Source organism: Panthera onca, chromosome D2 (genome assembly GCF_046562875.1).
Source record: "Panthera onca isolate mPanOnc1 chromosome D2, mPanOnc1 haplotype 2, whole genome shotgun sequence".
NCBI classification, from domain to species: domain Eukaryota; kingdom Metazoa; phylum Chordata; class Mammalia; order Carnivora; family Felidae; genus Panthera; species Panthera onca.
Window position 1 is genome coordinate 60,775,669 of NC_138349.1, and position 14,247 is coordinate 60,789,915.

At 33.9% G+C, this 14,247-nt stretch overlaps 1 non-coding gene across 1 annotated transcript; it reads left to right on the forward strand.

Moving 5' to 3' along the window:
* On the forward strand, window positions 1-104 carry LOC132685665 (U6 spliceosomal RNA). Its single transcript, XR_009613254.3, has one exon. It is a non-coding gene; the product is annotated as a U6 spliceosomal RNA (small nuclear RNA).
* Window positions 105-14,247: the final 14,143 nt, after the last annotated feature.

A 14,247-nucleotide genomic window follows, 5' to 3' on the forward strand; every position in this document is an offset into this window, starting at 1 on the left:
GTGCTCACTTCAGCAGTACATATACGAAAATTTGAATGATACAGAGATTACCACGACCCCTGTGCAAGGCTGACATGCAAATTCGTGAAGTGTTCCATATTAAAAACCAAAACAAAAAAAAAAATATGAAAAAAAAAAAAACACACATACACACACCAAAAATCACTGTCTTAAAAATCAATTGACTAAAGAAAAAATACAATGAATAAAACACAATAAGAGATTGCTTTTATATGAGATTCAAATACAGCACGTTTTTGTCTGAGTCTTTGGTACACAAAATGCAGTCCACAGGATAGTAGAATCACCATCACCATGAAGCTTATTAGACATGCAGAAACTTAGTCAATCCAAACAGGGAAATCATACCTGCATTCAATATGATCCCCATATAAAAGTTTGAGAAACACTGATCTAGATGGTACAGCCAATTTCAATGGAAATTGAAAAAAAAAAAACATAACCTCAAAGATTTTATTTTATTTTTCTTAAAGTTTATTTATTTATTTTGAAAGAGAGAGAACAAGTGGGAAAGGGGCAAAAGGAAAGGGCAAGAGAGAGTCCCATGCAGGCTCTGCGCTTTTGGAACAGAGCCCAACATGGGACTTTATCTCACGAACTGGAAGATCATGATCTGAGCCAAAATCAAGAGTTAGATGCTTAACTGGCTGAGCCTCCCAGGCAGCACTCGAAGATTTTATATATCAGGCAAAACCTAATTTTCAGTTTATTTCTAAAACAGCAACATAAACATCAAGCAAACATTTGAAGAAGAAAATGAAAGAATGAAGATAATGCATAATTATAATTATTTAAAATATTAATCATTAAGGAGTAAGAAGATCTAATAACAGAGCCATTGAAAATGAAGTAGCATAAAATGATGTCAAATTGTAATAAGGCAATTGTATTTTGAAAATAAAAAATGGGGGCGCCTGGGTGGCGCAGTCGGTTAAGCGTCCGACTTCAGCCAGGTCACGATCTCGCGGTCCGTGAGTTCGAGCCCCGCGTCAGGCTCTGGGCTGATGGCTCAGAGCCTGGAGCCTGTTTCCGATTCTGTGTCTCCCTCTCTCTCTGCCCCTCCCCCGTTCATGCTCTGTCTCTCTCTGTCCCAAAAATAAATAAAAAAAAAAACGTTGAAAAAAAAAAATTAAAAAAAAAAAAAAAAAGAAAATAAAAAATGGATAAATAGCCTCTTGGAATAATTTAATTTAATATATAGTATGCATAACCAAATCATGTATTTTAACTGAAAATAATGAAAGCTATATGCTGAGAAACCTGGTTTTTTTTCAAAATATAAAACAAGATTTAATATAAACACTTATATAAACATATCACAAAGTAGAAATTCTTCCAACCATTATAAATATGAACATGAAATGACTTAACACATATATCTGGTCTTATGTTCAATGAAGAGTAAAAGTTAGCAGTCTGTCTTCTGTCTTCTTTCTTCTCTTTACTTTCCTTACTGTATCCTTTTCTTTTTCTACCCTCTTTTTCTTTAATATTTTCCCCTTCCATTCCTTTTACTAACTTCGGATGAAAAAGAAAATCTACTAGAAGTCTATAGAGTTAAAAAAATTTTTTAAAGAGAATTATAAAAAAAATTAAGGTTTACTTATTTTTGAGAAAGAGAGAGAGAGGGACAGAGAGAGCGCAGGTTGGGGAGGGGCAGAGAGAGACCCACGCAGAACCCGATGCAGGCTCCAGGCTCTGACCTGTCAGCACAGAGCCCAGTGCAGGACTCCAACTCTCAAAATGCGAGATCATGACCTGAACCAAAGTCGGACATGTGACCGACTGAGCCAAACAGCTGCACCTAAAGAGAATTTTAAAAGACGTTGGCTGACATTGTTGATACGGATGCAAACTGGTGCAGCCACTGTGGAAAACACTATGGAGGTTCCTCAAAAGATTAAAAATAGAACTACCATATGATCCAGTAATCATACTACTATTTGTCCAAAGAATATGAAAACACTAATTCAAAAGGATGCATCTCCCTTATGTTTATTGCAGCATTTTCAATAGTGAAAATATGGATAGATGAATGGAAAAACATTATATATATATATATATATATATATATATATATATATATATATACATTTATATATAAATATATATATAATCTTATGGAATATTATTCGGCCATAAAAAAGAAAGAAATTTTGCTGTTTGCAAAAATATGAATGGATCTAGAGATATAATGCTAAGTGAAATAAGTCAGAAAAAGATAAATATCATATAATACCATATAATAAATACCATATACTAAACTCATATGTGGAATTTAAGAAACAAAACAAATGAACGACAACAACAAAAAGAAACAAGCCAAAAACACTCTCTTAATTATAGAGAATAAACTGTAGAGAATTACCAGAGGGGAGATGGGTGGGGAGATGGGGAAAATAGGAGGAGGGAATTAAGAGTACACTTATCTTGATGAGCACTAAGTAACATGTAGAATTGTTGAATCAATGTATTATAATCCTGAAACTAATATAACAAACACTCTATGTTAACTATACTGGAATCAAATTTCATAAAAGATGAATACGGTTTTGGGGTCTAATGTGCAACATGGTGATTATATTAACAATACCGAATTATGTACTTGGAAGTTGCTAAGGGAGTAGATCTTAAATGTTCTCACCACAAAAAGGAAATGGTAATTATGTGAAGTGATGGAAGTGTTAGCTAACACTACAATGGTAATCGTTTTTTAATATGTAAGTGCATCAAATCAATAAAAACATTGTATACCTTAAACTTACACAATACATCCATTATATTTTATTAAACTGGAAGAATTTTTTAAAAGATGATGTGTGACACTTCAAATGCAGATTAAAAACATATTGCTACCTTGAACAAGTTAAATAAAAAAATTAAAAAAAAAATTAATGTGTATTTTTTTTTTTTGAAGGAGAGACAGAGTGTGAGTGGGGGAGGGGCAGAGACAGAGACGGAGGCACAGAATCCGAAGCCTGCTCCAGGCTCTATGTTGTCAGCACAGATCTCTATGTGGGGCCCAAACCCACAAGCCGGGAGATCATGAACTGAGCAGCAGTCAGATGTTTTACTGACTGAACCACCCAGGTCACCCCTAAATAAAAGGATTTTTTACATGTTTCTTTTGATAGAGAGAGCATGAATGAGGGTAGGAGCAAAGAGTGGGAAAGAGAGAATCCCAAGCAGGCTCCACATTGTCAGCACAATCCCCAAGCAGGGCTTGATATTACAAAGCTGTGAGATCTGAGCTGAACCAAACTCAAGGGTCGGTCGCTTGTCTGACTGAGACAACCAGGCGCCCCAGGATTTTTTTTTTTTTCTAGATGAGAAGACCATGAACTCTGTTGATGAGAAGTGGGAGTGAAATGTGACAACATACAAAGAAAATGAAAATGCCGTTATATCTTTTTTGGTTCCCTTATACCATAAAGAAAACCTTGACTTGAGAATGTTTTATGAAAAATTAATCACCATTCCCACGTTATGTCCTTTTCTCAACAGACTATGGATCACAGACTGGAAACCTATTCAGGCTTAACTCTCACTGAAACCAAAATGGTGCAAACTTGATTCTGTTTAAAAGCTCTAAACATTATGATTCCCCTTACAGTCCTTCCCTTTATTAGGAGCAAAAGATCACAGTGACTAAACCCATTCAGAGGAAGAAAAGGAGCTCAGAAAGCAGAAGAGTAGAAAAAGAATACCAAGGGAAAGTTAAAAAGAAGATTCTTTTGCAGAAAAGCTTGATCTCATAGGGTGTAAGATCCATTGTAGAAAGTAAGACTTGAGCTAAAATGATTTCTTTTTAAAAAATGTTTATTAATTTATTTTTCAGAGAAAGAGAAAGAGCAACAGAGGGGCAGAGAGAGGGGGATAGAGAGAATCCCAAGCAGGTTCTAAGTTGTTAGCATGGAGTCCCAACCCAGGGCTCGATCTCACTAACACGAGACCACAACCTGAGCTGAAATCAAGAGTGAGTCCTTTAACTGACTGAGCCACTCAGGCACCCTTAGCTAAAATTTCTTATTCCTTAACCATAATCATTCACACATGCCAGATGAGATGAAACAGTATTTAACTTCTACACAGAAACCACCAGGGCTGATTTTTCTAGGCATTATAAGTGAAAACACACCTAGATGTTTCCTATGATCTTTTCACTTACTTCAGCCAATGCTAATATTTAAATACTTCCTCAATATTCTTCCCCAAACCCTTTTTTTCTTCATTCTTGTTAAGCATGTATAAAAGAGAAAGTAAATTCTATTTACTGGAAACGGGTTACAAATAGAAATAGTTTTATAACCCTAAGGCTCTGTACAGAGCAGACAACTGGATTTGCAGTTTTGAATGAATTAATTGGTCCCTTTACTCAATGGAACAGATGAAGTGCAAATCTCATAGAGAAAATAAAGCATATCTATGTTCTAATTTTATCTGTAACACAATTTTAGAGGAGATATTAATCTCTCAAGCTCAGTTTGCTAACTGTTGAAAAGGGTAATAATATATTCAGTTGAATAGAGTTGTTATGAGTATTTAATAAGTATAAAAGTTGATAGTGTGCCTAGGCTTATCACATGCATGAAATAATTTTTTTTATTTTTAATAACAATATGATTAATGACTTTAATAAACTTAATTTTAATTATTAAAATGCAAAAAAAATACAGAAAAGTTAAAGAACCTTATCATTTTTTGAATTCCTGTTGTTCAGGATAAACAACTTTTTAAAATCTTGGTGTACTTGCTTGGAGTTTTATCGTTTTTTAATAAAAGTAAAATATTATTATACAAGATTAAAATACATAGAAGTATAGAAGAATAATACAGTAAAAACAATATATGTCACAACAGAGAAATTGGCACCATTTACTTTTAGATGAAGTTTGTTGCAAATAGATTGAGAAAGAAGTTTCCGTGTTTAAAAAGACGTTAGTCAAGTTTAAAATCTAGGTTGGCTAACATCTGAGCCTTTTGAAGAAAGTTTATTCTCAGTATTTCTGATTTCTGAGAAGATGTGGTCTTATATTTCCAAGTTGTGATTTTTATTTTTATTTTATAATATACTATAGCTATTGACAGAACTGATGTCAATTGCTGCCTTTGATGCCCATTATTTTCGATAATGATGCCCATTATTTTCGATTACTTGTGTTGCTTTTATGTCATTAAAATACTGTTTACATATTTAGTAAATTACTAGTTTCTTCTTATAGCCAACAAGCCTGATCCCTAAAATTTGAACACTTTCTGAAATAGTTCATTATAATCATCCATCAATATTAAGCACCAGGACAATAGTGTGTCTAGTTTATACTATACTCAGTGCTATGGATGTTCCCTTTTCAACATTATATACAATAGAGAAAAAATACATATATTTCCCAAAATCCCTACATTGTAATAGATACTCCTGCTTAGTTATGCTTATATAAAACCTATGAAATTGCTCTTAACATTTTTAGAAATTTTAGAATTTCTCCTATCCTTTTGGCCAAAGTGATATAATATCATAGCTTACTGTCAAACTGGCTATGAGTTTATTAAAGCCACTATGTGCTGAACAAAAACCTATGAGTGATTGATAAAATTCTCTGGATCTCTAAGTTCAGTAGTGACTCACTCACAGGTTTTTAGTATTTCTTGACAAATAATATTAAAATTATTATATATATATATATAACATAATAAATCAATTACTAAGATAGATTCATATTATCTGTCATTATATTAATATACTGTATTCTTTCACTTCAAAAATTTCTTTAGTCAATGGTAACTTTCCTGTCAATTCCTTAGAATACCATCAGCTTTGAGTTGATATTTTTAGAGCAATGGTTACCACAGTGTGATTTTTAGCCCTCAAATTTCACTGAGATCTTTTCAGCTGATGCAGGAAAATCATTTTCTTAACAATAGTGAGATAATATTTGAAAATCCAGACCTTTGTATTGATAGTACAAAAGCAAAAGTACGTATAAAATAGCCGATGTCTTAACACGAATCAAGACAGTGGTGCCAAAACGTACAAAAAGTAATCTTTTCCCCTGTGCACACACGTGGAAACAATATTTATTTCACCTAAGAATGTCCTAGAAAATTATTATTTTTTTCAACGTTTTTTATTTATTTTTGGGACAGAGAGAGACAGAGCATGAACGGGGGAGGGGCAGAGAGAGAGGGAGACACAGAATCCGAAACAGGCTCCAGGCTCTGAGCCATCAGCCCAGAGCCTGACGCGGGGCTCGAACTCACAGACCGTGAGATCGTTACCTGGCTGAAGTCGGACGCTTAACCGACTGCGCCACCCAGGCGCCCCCCTAGAAAATTATTAATTCTAGTAGATATTTGCCTTAAGTGAGAAAGTGGGAAGTATGTATAAAACACTTCTACTCCCCACCTCAGTATGACGTTTGTAGCTGAGACAAACAATTGTACAGTTGTATGAATTGTGAGCTCAACCAGCTCTTTGTTATTGTTGTTATTAAACACCATTTTATGAGAAACAATGACTGCTGCTATTCAGAATTTGGTTTTAAGGAGAAATTTGCTCAAAAGTGAAGAAACAGGGCTTGCTAATTCAAGGAAAACAACTAGCAGTGTGTGTTGCCAATGACATATTTTTAATATCAAGAGATACTTTGAATTTTGGAAAATGTTTATCTACCACCATGAGCCAGATAGCTTCTCAATATATGAGAAACAAACTTTTCTGATGAGCTCCATGGTGATACTAACACGTGATTATCAATTTGATTTGAAGAAGTGTGTAAACCTTTGGGAAGTTTATGTTGCCCGGTAAAATTTTCCAAATGAAATGACTAATTATTTTACAAAAATAAATAAATAAATAAATAATCGGTTTTAAGTACGAGATGTACCAATGGAATTTAACAGAATATGAGTTTATTGATATGATTTTGGATTCCAAATTGCAACTAACCTTTAAGAAACTGCCATTTGTTCAAGTTTAATGTAACATCAAATTATATTATTTGCAACTATCTGATAAGATGATTAAAATATTCCCTTCTCCTTTTCCTAAGTGTATGTGTTGAGTCTAAATTTTCTTTGTATACTTGAAGCAAACAAAATATCACAACAGATTAAATGAAAAAGTTGCTATGTAGATCTAGCTGTCTTAAACTCTATGTTAAAGAGAAAGGCCAATATGCAATGCAACTGTTCTCATGAAAATTATATTTTGTTTTGGAAACTGTATAGTATTTTTCATTAAAATGTTATTTTTATTAATATAAAATGTGCTTATCATTGTTGTATTTAAATGAAACAATATTTTAAAAAATTTAATGTTTGTTTATTTTTGAGAAAGAGACAGAGCGTGAGCAGGGGAGGAGCAGACAGAGAGGGAGACACAGAATCCAAAGCAGGCTCCAGGCACTGAGCTGTCAGCACAGAACCTGACACAGGGCTTGAACCCACGAACCGTGAGATCATGACCTGAGCCGAAGCCAGACGCTCAACCGACTGAGCCACTCAGGCACCCCATTTGAAACAATATTTTAAAGTGTTTCAGTCTTAATTTAAACTATGATAAAAATCAGTGGATCTAACCTACAAAATCAAAAGCTGTTAGTGATTTTTTTAATGTTTATATGGTTTTGAGAGAGAGAGAGAGCATGAGAGGGGCAGAGAGAGGGGAACAGAAGATCCGAAGCAGACTGTGCGCTGACAGCAGAGAGCCAGATGTGGGCTGGAACTATTGGGTCATGAGATCAAGAAGCCAAAGACACATGCTCAACCCACTGAGACATCCAGGCACCCTGAAGCTGTTTGTGATTCTGAATGATTTTTAGAATTGACTCTAAAGTCAAAAGTTTGAGAACCACTGTTTCAAACTATCCTCAAACTGTCAGTTAAACATTGAATAGTTTATCATGGCTGGCTAAGGGATCGTTCCATGTTCTAGCCCCTGTTTTTCATTATTGGTCCCTTCTCTTTATATGCAGATTTGATACATTTTCTAAAATTAGTCAACTTTCAATGAAATTGTTAGTCTGTTCTTTCCCAGTGTGATAACATACTTGCAATCCAAATCCCCCTGCCACTTGCGGTGTTGGAATTTGATCTGTACCATTTTGTATTGTTGTAATAGCTGAAATAGCTATATATAGCCAGAGGAAAAGGGTCACATATTATACATATATATGCTAGGCACAAAGAAAGCATAAACTTAACAAATTATTTTTGATTGATTTACGATTGGTTTATTGTCATAAAGTGGACTATTTACAAAATCACAAATTCTGTCACTCCTTCCAAAGTCATTGTTGTAAATATATTTATGCATTCATTTTAAGACTTTAGTTTTTTCTTCATGCATGATGGAAAAAGTTGAGGCTCATAATGTGCTACTAATCAATGTAATAATTTGAAAACTAGATTTCTACAACTCACAGGAAGAAATAACAAATGAAATATTAGAACATTCTGGGCACACTGTCAAGAAACAATTTTATATGTTGAATTTATTTGTTGATTTTCATTGAGTGTAAATCTGTATGAAAAATTAGAGTCTTTCTTTTTAAAACAAGGAAACTTATTTATTGGGATTGTGAAGCAATAGCCTTTACTGAATTGACTAGTCTCCAGAACAAGACTTAAAATACCTGAGGGTCTGGTTGGGGGAGGGGTAAAACAGGTGATGGGTATTAAGGAGGACCTTTCTGTGATCAACACAGGGTGATGTATGGAAGTGTTGAATCACTACACAGTACACCTGAAACTATTTAACCCTGTATGTTAACTACCCAGAATTAAAATAAAAACTTCAAAATATAAAATACATGAGGGTAAAATATCTTGATTATTTAGTTCGGTTAAAATGATTTTTAAAAGTTGATGCATAGAATTTGATTAAAATTCAATGATGATACTAATGTCATTTAATTTCTAGTAGATCATCCTTCTTACCCAAAGTGATACTGATGTAGGATAAGATTTAATCCAACAAATATTTATTTTGTATGTCCCAATTAGCGGAGTGTGTGCTGGGACTTAAAATGAAATTAACATTTTAGAGATAAAGTATCCATAGTGGTAACATATAAGGATATCTGAGTATATTTTTAATTTGTGCAATTGTAGGCACAAATAAACTACAAAATTTCCAAATTACTCTTTTTATTTGTGCAACAGACATATCCTAAGAATTTTGCAGACAACATCAGTGTTAATAAGCTACAATGTGATTATTATTTGTGACTCATTTGCCTATGCTTATAAATGTCATTATTAATGTTGAAAATAAAACTCCAAATGCAATTTAGAAAACAAACCCACATGACTCCATCTGTCCTTTGTTTCCTGTCAAAGTAACTTCTTTGCATATTACAATTGCTACTCCCTCCCCCAAGTAGCAAGAATGCAATAGTAGTTATATAAGTAAATTAAACAAAATAATTTATTTCTGATAAAGGATAGAATAATGTTAAAGTTCAATACCTACTATTTTATTAACTAGTTTGATTAGATTACTTAGTATTTTTAAAGCAGAGTTTTTCCTCTGAGAAAATTCCTGGAAAACACAATTTTAACCAGTCTTTTTTTTTTAATGCTTATTTATTTTTGAGAGAGAGAAAGGGCACAAGCAGGAGATGGGTGGCGGGACTGAGAGAGGATCTGAGGGGATTCCATGCTGGCAACAAAGAACCTGATGCAGGTCTTGAACTCATGAACGGCAAGATCATGGCTTGAGCTGAAGTCCAATGCTCAATGTCTTTTATGCAGGCATTCAATAAATATTTACTCAGTTCAAGAACAAGGGGTAAGAATTGGCAGAAAGATAAGTAAGAAATTCTTTCCCATACAGAGATTAAGATCTAATAAACACAATTCTCTAAATTTTTCCAGTAGGTTAAAATCATATTGGATTGGTTCAGTTGTATCAAAAACGAATTCTTCAAAAATTCTTGAAATTCTTCAAAAATTCTTCAAATACTTTAAAAATTAGTACCTTTTAAATAGATTTTAGCAAAGTGATTCTGATTAATGGGAAAAAAAATTCTTCTAACACTAGATAGATTTAGGTCAATAACTATTTTTCTTTTGATTTGTTTTTAATGTTTCCAAAATAACAAAATATTTTCCTAGAAAATCCATCATATTTTTCTGTTCACTGAATTTGGCGAATAAAGATAAAGGGTTAAGTCCTCTTTGATTTTATATCCCCCTCCTTTTCTTTCTGCCAGAAACAAGAAATTATGAATAATCTACTTCCAAAAAGAATTCTCCTCTGTTCCAGCATTATAACTCTTAAAAAATTCACCATTTTACCCAATTGTTTTAAATCATATATTCTTTCGGCCTGGGTAAAATATACAAGGAGTCAAGTATTGTGTTTATTCACTTAATAAAGAATTATTCATTCTAAACCAGCACAAAACAAAATAATACAAAGTTTCATGAACCTTGAAACAATTTGAAATGATAAAAGGATCACACACTGGAACAGCAAATTCTTAGCATAAAGACTTACATGAAATTTGATCTAGCCCTTCTGTATTTAATTCGTATTTGAAAAATAATCCAAATTCCATCCACGTGAGGAGCAGTAAGACTTATTTCATGAGTCCAAATTCATTTACTCGGCGATTATTCGACATTTACAATGTGGCCCAAAGACTATGAATTAGTCCTGAAAATGTTAATATGAATCAAATATACCAGTTGTTTATATCCTGATGGAGAAAAGTCAACATGCATTCATCAAAATGTATTGATAGATTATGACAAGTTTTAAGACATAAAAGACAGAATTCCAGCTCTTCAGAGTTTATTAATTGGTAAAGAGAGATTTAAATGTGTACAATTATAATATAGTGTTCTAAGCTATTGCAAACAGAAGAAAAGGGCCTAACTCCCATATATTACTTAGGTTTTTAGGGAAGGCTTCCACAGCATTAGAATTTACTTTCTAAATAAAAGGAGGCAATCGTGTGAATACAAAGTACTATGATGAATGAGAGAAAGGATTATACATCTTACAAAAGGTGTAAATGCCCAGCATTTTTGGATTAGAGTGACCTTAGTCAGACTGCATGGGTATGAATCCTACCACACAACTTATTATTTTGTGTGACCTTTAGCAATTAGCCATATTATGGATAGGATAAAGAAAACAATAGTCTCAACCTTAAAGGATTATTTTAGAGACAAAGTGAAGTAATATGTAGTAATTAAAACTGTGGAGCACTCAGAAACAACTCAATCAAAGACTATCTATCATTATTGCAATATTTGCATGGGATATCAAGTAGGGAAGAAGTAGGTTTATTTAAAAAAACGCTCAGATATATAGCACCCAAATCTTGGTTTCTAAAACTATTCTCAGTGAACCCTAGGACTGGGCATCTTGTACAGAGATGTACAAGATGTGCCTGGAGCATTTCTATTAACAGATAATAAGAAGGTGTCCAAAAAGAAACAAACAAAAACCAAATGAAAAAATCCCACAAACACCACAATGATATCAAAAAAGATACAGAAACCAGCTGAAAGAATTTCCAGTGGTTAAAACAGAGACAAGTCGAACAATGAAATAAATAATTATTGGCTTATAACCTAAATGGTAGAGCATGAACCCCACTTCTTTAGGTATGGGCTCTAAATGGTGATTTCTTTATAAAGAATAGACTATGAAAAAAGGGGAGGAATAACTTTCAAGTGGTTAAACCTCACGAACACTACGCAGGGGGAACATAAATTGTATTAAGTCGTCTTGATAATATATGCCTTTTATATAAGTAGATGAAAATGAGACTTTACTGTGGCCTTCTTCCCAGGAACACACACCTGAGTCCATACATGAGACAAGCATCAGACAGACCCTAGTAGTGGGACTTTCTTAATGTTAAACAAGCCTGCTAAGATGAGATGCGAAGCTTCCACCAAACCACCTTCCAAAAAATACTCATTAGTTGACTCTAATCACATAGTCATTTCTCTTCTGGTAAAATGTGAAAGAAGCCCAGATATGCAATAGTAATTGTCTGACTTAAAAAATCTTTGGTCTTCAAAACCATTCTTTTTAAGATCGTTCTCTGCCGTGGAGCTATTTGTGACTCAATTAGAATGAGTTATGTTTATGGGTAGCGGAGTGGGAAGAGAAAAGTCAGTTGAGAATGAAGAGCATTGGAAATCGGGAACCCAGTTTATATTTGAAAAAAGTTTTAATGTTTTTTTAATTCATTTTTGAGACAGAATGAGAGAGAATAGGGGAGGGAGGGAGCAGGGGAGAGAGGGAGGCAAAAGATCTGAAAATGGGCTCTGCACTGACAGCAGAGATTCTGACATGGGGCTCGAACTCAGGAACTGTGAGATCATGACCTGAGCCGAAGACAGAAGCTCAACCACTGAGCTATCCAGGTGTCCCAGAAAATGGGAACCCAGTTTATAAAACAAAACAAAACACACACACACACACACACACACACACACACACACACACACAAAACAATCAGGAAAAGTAGACAACCATGTGGACGAATGGAAGAAGAATTACATGCTATGAATTGTCTTTATAGTTCCAATCACCTCTTAGCACAATGTGTGTGTCGTGTGCGTGTGTGTGTGTGCCAATGTGTATGGTTTGTTTTATTTTGTTTTCCATAAACCAACAAGGGGAGATGTGCCTTTAGTGTTTTAAAATACCTAAGGATGAATCTTAAAAGCCCAAAGTGAGATGATTTCATAAGTGAGTCACGCAACATCTTTCTTTAGCCCTCATTACAATGTGAATACTATTCAAAAACTTAAAGGTGACTGTTTTTGAATCAATATATTTTTGAACTGAAGTACTAGAATTCCATAACAACAGAAAAGTAGATACTGCTTTGTACTCCTTGAATCCTAAGCTTGTGTCTGTAGATTTTCAATTAATAGTACCACCATGTGCTATGCATGATATGCAAGTTGTATAGCATATCTTAAGGCTTTTGTGAGTTTGAAATGTATTGATACAATGGGCTTTTGAAAATCTGTTGACTGCCTGCTTAAAATCATTTCCAAGACAGAAACATTTCTCAAAGTATTCTCAGTAAGCAAAGATGAGGCGACGTTAAGTCAAATGTGTGACTGTGTGAAATGTTCTGTCCTCTGTCCCTCTTTCAACTCACAAATCTCCTTAATTTAGGAAAGACCAGGGAAAGCCCTACCAGCTTCTCTTTAATTTTTATCATACCCTTTTCATAAATTTATTAGGCATAATATCCAATTTATTTTGTAAGTAATAATGCCCAGTGGAACTATGTTCCACATTATGTACTTTGAGTGATGCTATTCTAGCACAAACATTACTTTTATTATGAAAGAATAATTTAAAAAAAGAGCGTGAAGCCACTGATCTTGGGCCAGCAATGCCTTTACTAAATTGTAACATAGGCAAATCCCTTACGGCTTCTATGTTGTTTCTTAACCAGGTGATTCTTAATTTATCTTAATTCTCTAAAGATATATGATTTTATCTTTTTTCATAAACTCATCATAAAGAAAAAAGTTCCATTTACTCCTCATGTTATTGGACCTGTGTGTTTGGCTTATATGTACTGTTCATCCTTATTTATTTATTTTTTAAATCGAGGATTTTGAGATCGAGATTGTCAACTTCTACTGTAGAAATATGGAACTAACAGCAATAAGCAAGACCTAGCATAGGATTGTCATTATATTAAAAAAATCTTAACATGAAATTTTTGGAAGAATGCAAATTTAAGAACAAGGAACAAAATTATATTGAATAAATACATTCATTGCAATATTTTTCTATTTGTCAGCAGCCAACTTCGTAAAAGACTGATGTCAAGCCAGTTATTTCTAATTTTTACTTTAATTTAGTTTAGTTAAGAATTAACTATGATGCTTTATGTATTAACCCATTATGCGTTTTGGACCCTATTAGAACAGTGTTCCATTGACAGTAAACACTTGTAGCAGTGATTATAATCTGAGCCCGGTTTCTCATCTTCCTCTTCCCAACCCTCCTCCTCCTCCTTTTCCCCCTCCTCTTTCCTTTTCCCATTCTCTTTCCCATATCCTTTTGCCTTCCCTTTCTCCTCCTTCTCTTTCTCCTCCTCTTCCTCTTTCTTCCCCTGCTTCTCTGTCTCTGTCTCTTCTAGGACAATTCACTGAGCTTTAGTTAGACACAGGAATCCTGGTGCTAATTTCCCTCATAGTTATGGTCTCATGAGTAAGTTGGGGAAA